The following is a 7,654-nucleotide window of genomic DNA, read 5'->3' as shown; positions in this document are numbered from 1 at the left end:
ATTCTTTGTAATTCACACTTTCACTTTTCTCTTCATCTTCAGAACGATTTCCGGTGAATACTCAACTTTTCAGTCGAGCCTTTTCTCGAAATCGTTTTCTTTCATCTGCAAGATGTCGTCTCGTGATCTCGAGTCTACAGCCGACGACAAGAGTACTGCTGGCGAGTGCCAGTGTGCTTTGCCTGTCGATCTGTACCAGTACGTCGTCAGGAAGTTCATGCTCGAGTCTCTCGAGCCTGAGTTTCCTGAACCCTATCAGACAGTGTACGATGCCCCCAGAGGCAAGATCGGGGTATATGTTGCATTCTTTGTTTATGGGAATCTTAGGTTCCCATTGACAAAGTTTGTTTACCGTGTCCTGGAGAGGCACGGTGTGCACCTGACCGAGGTGCACCCGATGGCGATTGCCAAGATTCGGCACTTCGAGTGGGTGTGCCGGATTCTGGGCATTGAGCCCTATGTTGACCGCCTGATGACCTTCTACACTTGGAGGTGCATCCAGGGGTGGTATACATTGATAACCCGGATTAAGGGTTTGAAGATCTGCGCAACCGAGCGCAGTCTCCGCTCGTGGAAGCGGGAGTTCTTCTACATATCCGCTCGCGCCATCCCTCTTGCCATGAAATTCAAGAACGGGCAAGCACTTCCCAGCCTTCACGCCTCCAACTACGAGGAGGCGGAATGGTTTTCGAAGATATCCCGAGTCCAATCTCCGGTTTACCGGTTTGCGGAGTCCGGGATGGTGATGCTGGGGATGAGCCGGGTGTGGAAGGAGGCGGATGCGCGAAAGATTCCGATCGTCCTCGAATACGGTTCGAACTCTGTTCCTTACGGTATGCTTTGTTTCTTTTTGTTGATTCTGAATTTCTTCTAACTTTTTTCCTGTTTATTTCAGAGGGGAATGACTTGCAGTCGCTCCTGAACCCGCGGGAGGCTGACGGTCCCGCTCGGATGGGTACTCGCGCTCTAGACGAGAACGAGTTGCCCATCCTAGAACAAACGGCGGATCGGTTCGTGGAGGTCTACCCGCTAGGCCATGAGATCCTGAGCGCCAGGCGGCCAGGTAAGGCGCTATTCAACCCTCGACCCCTCAATGTTGAAACCTCTGCTGGAATTCCTCTAATCGTATGTTCTGATGAGGAATCCGCAGATGGTCCTCCGTTGGTGCGGAAGAAGAAGGCTGCCGGCGGGAAGGGGAAGGAGAAGGTGGCCTCCACTGCCGATCCTGTGCCTCGGTCTGATTCAGAGACCGAGAGCGAAGAGGTGGCAGGGAATCCCGGTGGTGATAAGACCACCGCTCCGGAGGCTGCGACTGTCACCTCCGGAGAGCCCAAGAAGACGACGGTGAGCGGCGCAAAGAGGCCGGCTCCATCGGGTTCGTCCCCGCCTCTCCGTACCTTTAGGCTCAAGAAAACCCGTAAGTACAAACTTCCTTTATCTTTTTCATAGCTTAATATCATTAACACTTATCTTCTTTACGCAGGCGTGGATGTTGACGCATTCCAGGGTGGAGCGCAGAGGAGTACCTCTCCGCCAATGACGGTAGGCTTGGTCAGCCTACCTGAGGCGACGACCCAGGCGCCTACGCCTGCTTCCGCTGGTTCAGTTGCTCACTCCTTTGAGCCGACTGTTCCAGCTGTGATGACGTCACCGCCGGCTGTGAGTGCTATTTTTACAGCATCTTTCACCGAGCCGGCGGTTACTATTGCTGCGGATTCCGCAGCGGCGACCGCGGCGGCCGCTACCATGCCTCCTCCGTCATCGGCAACGACGGCCGATCCTTCAGGTATGCATGGGGCGTATCGCCAAACTCTGCCACCTTCCCATCTGCCTGACCTCTTGGATGGATTTCCCTTGGGTTCAGGTGATGGGTTCGGCGGCTATCGGCCTGTTATTGACCCTACAGGTGCGTAGGGTTCTTTTGGCCTATTTTATATTTTTCAATCATCTTTTTCTAACTGCTCTTTGTTTTTTGCAGTGTCGGATTCCAATGAAGTGTATGTTCCACGATGGAACATTCGCCGAGGAACAACCCTTCGCACACCTGTGGAGTGCGTGGAGTGGGCTCGTCACGCTGCTCCCAGTGGTGCGTTGGGGGAAGCCATGGCTAGCTACCAGGAGGGTAGGCTAAGCAATGAGCTTCGGGTTCTCCTGGCCCGGATGCAGCCGCGCGTCGAGCTGCTTTGTCGTGAAAACGACAAGTTAAAAGCAGCTCGCCTTCAGGAAGTAGCTCAGGCGCGGGCTGTCCGGGAGAAGAATAGGAGGCTTTCCGCCATGGCGGCGGAGAAGGAGAAGGCGTTCAAGGCCCTTGAAGTTGAGGTTCAGGCCCGTCTCGAGGCTCGCTCCAAGGCTGTCCAAGCTGTTAATGAACAGCTTCGGCTGGCTAAGGAGACTGCTAGGAATGCGACTGAAAGGGCCACCAAGGCTGAAGCTGTTGCTGAGCCTCTACGCCTGGAGAATGAAGAGCTTAAAGCCAAATTAGAGGCTCTCCAGCAGGCTCATGATGCCTTGGCGATGGAGGACGCTAAGAAGCTTCAAGAAATCCTGGACCAGAGGGGGGTGCTTGACCATACTGAGCGTAAGCTAAAGGGCGTCGAAGAGGCTGCGGCTAAAGATGTGTTGCTTGCCAACCTCAACAAGAGTGAAGCCGAACGCGCCCGTAACGAAGCTCAAGCTGCCCTCCAAGAAGCTCTGGTTGCCAAGGAATGGCTTCTTCGAGAAGCGTTGTCTCAGGTATGTTTAGCTTCATGTCTTCACGCTTTTCTTTGTAAATAGAAAAGGTTCTGATACTTGTATTTTTTCTTTGTAGGTTGTGCATCGGGTCTTCTCAGAGACGTGTTATGACGATGCTATGAGCGCAGCCCTCAACGCTTCTCATGAGGATGGGGAAAAGGCCGGCTTCCTGCTTGGTCTAGGGTTCGTTGAGAAAGGCATCCCGCCTTCCAACTTCCCTTTGTATGATGTGGATACTGAAGCTATTTACGACCAAGCAGTGAACCAGTATGCCGCCTTCCCGCATCCGGTGGTGGAGAAGGTGAACGAAGTCGCTGCTGCTGATGATGGGCTAGCTATTCTTAAAGCCTTCCTTGAACCACCACGCTCTACTGATGGAGCGGGTCCAAGTGGAAGTGGTCCTGAAGCTTGATTCTGAAGATCCCTTTCCACCATTAGCGTAGATTTTTGCTTTTGTATAGCTATCTTTGTAATATTTGAATTTGATGAAATAAAGATTGTGTTTGTTCTTTGCCTTGTTTATTTTACGCATGTTTTGATCTAACTTAGTAATTTCTTTAGTACTTAGATAAGTTAACTTTTTAACGTGGCAAATTATAAGTTTGTTTCGCTTCCTCTTTCATGATTGTGCGGGTATGACCCTCACACTTAGTAGGATGGCTTAACTTTACTTATATCCGACCTGCGTGGAAGTTTTCCTCATCTTTTCCTTTGAAATTTTCTAAGTGTTCAGAATAAGTTAACCTTTGAACGTGGTAGATGATAGGTTGAAGTTTTGCTTCCTTGTTCGTGATTGTGCGGGTAAGACCGTCACTTGCACTTATAAGGATGGCTAAACTTTACTTACATCTGACCTGCGTGTAAGGTTTTCCTTAAAACTTGAGATTTCTAGCGTTGTGTTTATGCGGGTTTTGCCGCCTTCCACACGTAACGACTTACTTCTTCCCCCATTTATGCGGTGAATACCGGCACATTAGTGTGGGAAGTTCATAAGTATAAAGGTAAGGCTATCAACACATTGTGAGGAGAATCATTTCCATTAGAAGTGGCTCTAGGCCTTTTCTTTACAAGTTTGGAATTGATCTACATATAACATTTGCGTAATTGAGCTCCATTCCATGTTCTTGGGATGGGAGTGCCATCGAGCCTTTCGAGCCGGTATGCGCCCTTTCCCAGGACTTCTTTGATGATGTATGGCCCTTCCCAGACCGGGGCCAACTTTCCTGGGCGTTCTTGGTTCGAAGCCTCGTTGTTACGCAGTATGTAGTCTCCTACTTTGAAGTTGCAGAGTTTTACCCGCGTGTTGTAGTACTTTTGCATTTGTCGCTTGTAGTTCTCTTCACGCACTGCGGCTAAGTCTCTGCGTTCCTCGGTTAGCATAAGGTCCAACCGTCTTTCCGCATCATTGTCTTCTGGCTGAATCAAGACCCTTGGTGAGGGTAAACCAATTTCGACCGGGACCATGGCTTCAGTGCCATAAGTGAGGCTGAACGGGGTTTCTCCCGTACTGGCCTTTTTCAGCGTTCTGTTTGCCCAAAGGACGTGCAGAAGCTCGTCCACCCAGCCGGATCTGTGTTCCAAGAGTCTTTTCTTTATGCCTTCGACGATGCTCTTATTTGCTCTTTCCACCTCACCATTACCTTGCGGGTGTGCCACTGAGGTAAAGGTGTGGGTGATTTGAAGTTCTTTCAGCCACTGTTGTAGCTTCTTGTCAGCAAAGTTGGTGCCGTTATCGCTCACCAAATTATGTGGAAGTCCAAAACGACAAATAATAAATTCCCAAATAAACTTTTTGATATGTTTCGCGGTTGTTTGGGCTAAGGGTTTTGCTTCTATCCACTTGGTGAAGTAGTCGATGGCTACCACTAGGAACTGAACATTTCCTGCTGCTGTAGGAAATGGGCCTGTCACATCGATGACCCACTTCTGAAATGGCCATGAAGAGGTGACTGGAACAAGTTCATTCTTTGGGCGGTGCGTGTTGGGTGCGTAAAGCTGGCAAGACCTGCATTTTCTGATGTATGCCAGCGCATCCGTATGCATCCCCGGCCAAAAGTATCCCGCGTTGTTTAGCTTAGCTACAACAGCGCGGGGACCTGCGTGTACTCCACAGATGCCTTCGTGTACTTCCCTTAGGAGGTAGTCAGCATCTTGGTTGTCCACGCATCTTAAGAGTGGGCCAAGAAAGTTACGTATGTAAAGGATGTCATCGATGAGTTGATAATTCAGTGCTTTACAGCGTAGTTTTCTTGCCTGTGTTTTTGACTCTGGTAGTGTACCTGCCGCAAGGTATTTTATTATTGGTGTCATCCACGTTTCCGTGCCGGTTTGGATGACACAAATTTCCTTGTGCGGGACCGAAGGTGTCTCGAGGAGTTCAATGCGGATATCCTTTCATAAGTGGGTGAAGGCTAATGATGCAAGCTTGCTTAACGCATCCGCAGATTTGTTTTCACTTCGCTTGACGTGTATGACTTTGCAGTCGTTGAAATCGCGCATAAGGGATTTTGGTTGTGCGAGGTACAGGGCCATTGTGTCGTTCACGGCCGTGTACGTCCCGTTGATTTGATTGGCTACTAACATGGAATCCACGTGGGCTTCCAAGTTTTTCACTCCCATCTTACGCGCAATTCTCAGCCCAGCCAAGAATGCCTCATACTCGGCTTCGTTATTCGTACTTGGAAAATCCAGTCGAATAGCGTAAGTGTATTCTTGGCCTGCTGGGTTGGTTAGTTTCAGCCCTGCGCCTGAACCCTCGTTACTGGCTGCTCCATCAGTGTAGAGTCGCCAGACATCATTGATGTCTTGTGCTGGAGAGGGTTGAGCCTCTTCCTAGCACTCTTTTTCCCGCGATGCAGGCACTTCTGCAATAAAGTCGGCCAGAACCTGGCCTTTTATGGCTGGTCTTGGCTTATACTTTATCGCGTATTCCCCCAACTCAATTGCCCATTTGGCTAGGCGTCCCGATAGCTCGGGTTTGCCTAGAACGTTTGCAAGTTTGAAGTTGGAGAGAATGGTGATTGGGTGACCCTGGAAATATCGTCTTAACCTGCGTGAAGCGTGAATAAGTGCTAAGACTAATTTTTCGAGGGTAGAGTACCGGGTTTCTACGTCTGTTAGGATACGGCTGACATAATAGATTGGCATCTGGATGCCTTTTCGCTCTACTAGCAGGACTGCCCCGGTTGCTCTATCTGTTGCGGAAAGGTATAGGATTAACTCCTCTCCCGCTTTTGGTGCTGTGAGCGTTGGGAGTTCGATCAAGCGTGACCGAATCTCCTGAAAAGCTGCTTCCGCTTCTGGTGTCCAGCGGAAGTGCGTTTTCTTTAAACAGTTTCTCAACGTTGACACGAAGGGAAACGACTTATCCGCGTGGTTTGCCAAAAAGCGATTAAGTGCCACTAGTCTTCCATTCAGTGTCTGAGCCTGTTTGATGATAGTAGGTGATTCCATTTTGATAATGGCTTCGACCTTCTCAGGGTTCGCTCTGAAGCCATCTTTAGTGACGATGACCCTCAAGAACTTCCCTTCTTCCATTCCAAAGGCACACTTGCTCGGGTTGAGCTTCATTTTATCTTCCTGAGCGTGTTGAAAGTCTCTTCGATGTCTTTCAACATCGCTTCTGGGTCAGGGCTTTTGATGACCAAGTCATCCATGTAGACTTCCAAGTTCCTCCCAATTTGGGCATGAAACTGGTTGTCCATCAGGCGTTGGTATGTGGACCCGGCATTCTTAAGTCCGAATGGCATCATTTGGTAACAAAATGTGCCATCGGGCGTCCGAAAAGCGGTTTTGTCCTGATCATCAACGGCCATGTGGATTTGATGGTACCCCTTATACGCGTCCAGGAAGCATTTAAGGCGGAACGGTGCCAACGAGTCCACCTTAAGATCAATTTCGGGTAACGGATAACAATCTTTGGGGCATGCTTTGTTCAAGTCTTTGAAATCTATGCACATGCGCCATTGTTTGTTATTCTTCGGTACCATAACGGGATTTGCAACCCAAGTTTGATATCTACTAACGCGTACGATGCCTGCGTCAAGGAGTTCCTTGACTTGGGTTCTACACGCGTTAGTTTGTTCTGGCCCCATTACTCTGCGCTTTTGTACGATCGGCGTAACAGCCGGATCGCATTTGAGCTTATGCTCTGCCTTACTTCGGGGTACACCAGTCATGTCAGCTGGTGTCCACGCGAAGATGTCAGCGTTTTTTTTGTAATAAGCGCTTGAGTAAGGTGCGTGTGGGATCAACAATTGTTGGGCCAATGGAGACGGCCTGGTCAGGGTACTTGCCGTTGAAGGCCCATCTTTCTGGTTCGGTGATGGTTGGTTTAGCCATCTTTGGTTTGGGTTTAGATGAGACAGATGCGATGCATACCTGGGGAATGCCGGTGATCATCGCTACACCCTCAGCTGTTGGCCATCCCATCATGCCGTGGACTGAGGATACCACGGCGTTGAATCTTGCCATCCCGTCTCTCCCGAAGAGAATGTCGTATGTGTGGTGTGGCTTCCTCATCACGACAAAGTCCACATCTTCTGTGCGGGAGTGTTTCCCATCCGTAAGAGTGACGGGGAAAGATAGGATACCCAGGGGGTGTTTGTGCTGCCATCAAACCCTTCCATCGAGGCGCAGATCGTTTCCAGGCGTTCCTTGTCTTCGTCATCTAGCTTGTCGAAGAACTGCCTGTACATCACCGTTGACGAGGCGCCGTTGTCAGCAAGAGTGCGAGAAGTGATGTAGTGCCCCAGCTGGCTTTTGATGACGATAGGGCCTTCTTTGCTGGGTCCTCCTGGCACTCGCGGGAAGCGCATCTCAGCTTCCTTCCACGCACATGGTTCTGTCGTTCGCCTTTTTCTTCCTCTGATCTTACCATGAACCATGTTGATGCTGATGTCAACGGGCTTTCGTCCGTTGC

This window comes from Bidens hawaiensis, unplaced genomic scaffold, assembly GCF_021521415.1.
Source record: "Bidens hawaiensis isolate Kalapana, Puna unplaced genomic scaffold, B.hawaiensis_p1.1 tig00023229_1, whole genome shotgun sequence".
Taxonomy (NCBI): domain Eukaryota; kingdom Viridiplantae; phylum Streptophyta; class Magnoliopsida; order Asterales; family Asteraceae; genus Bidens; species Bidens hawaiensis.
This window is presented reverse-complemented; position numbering follows the sequence as displayed.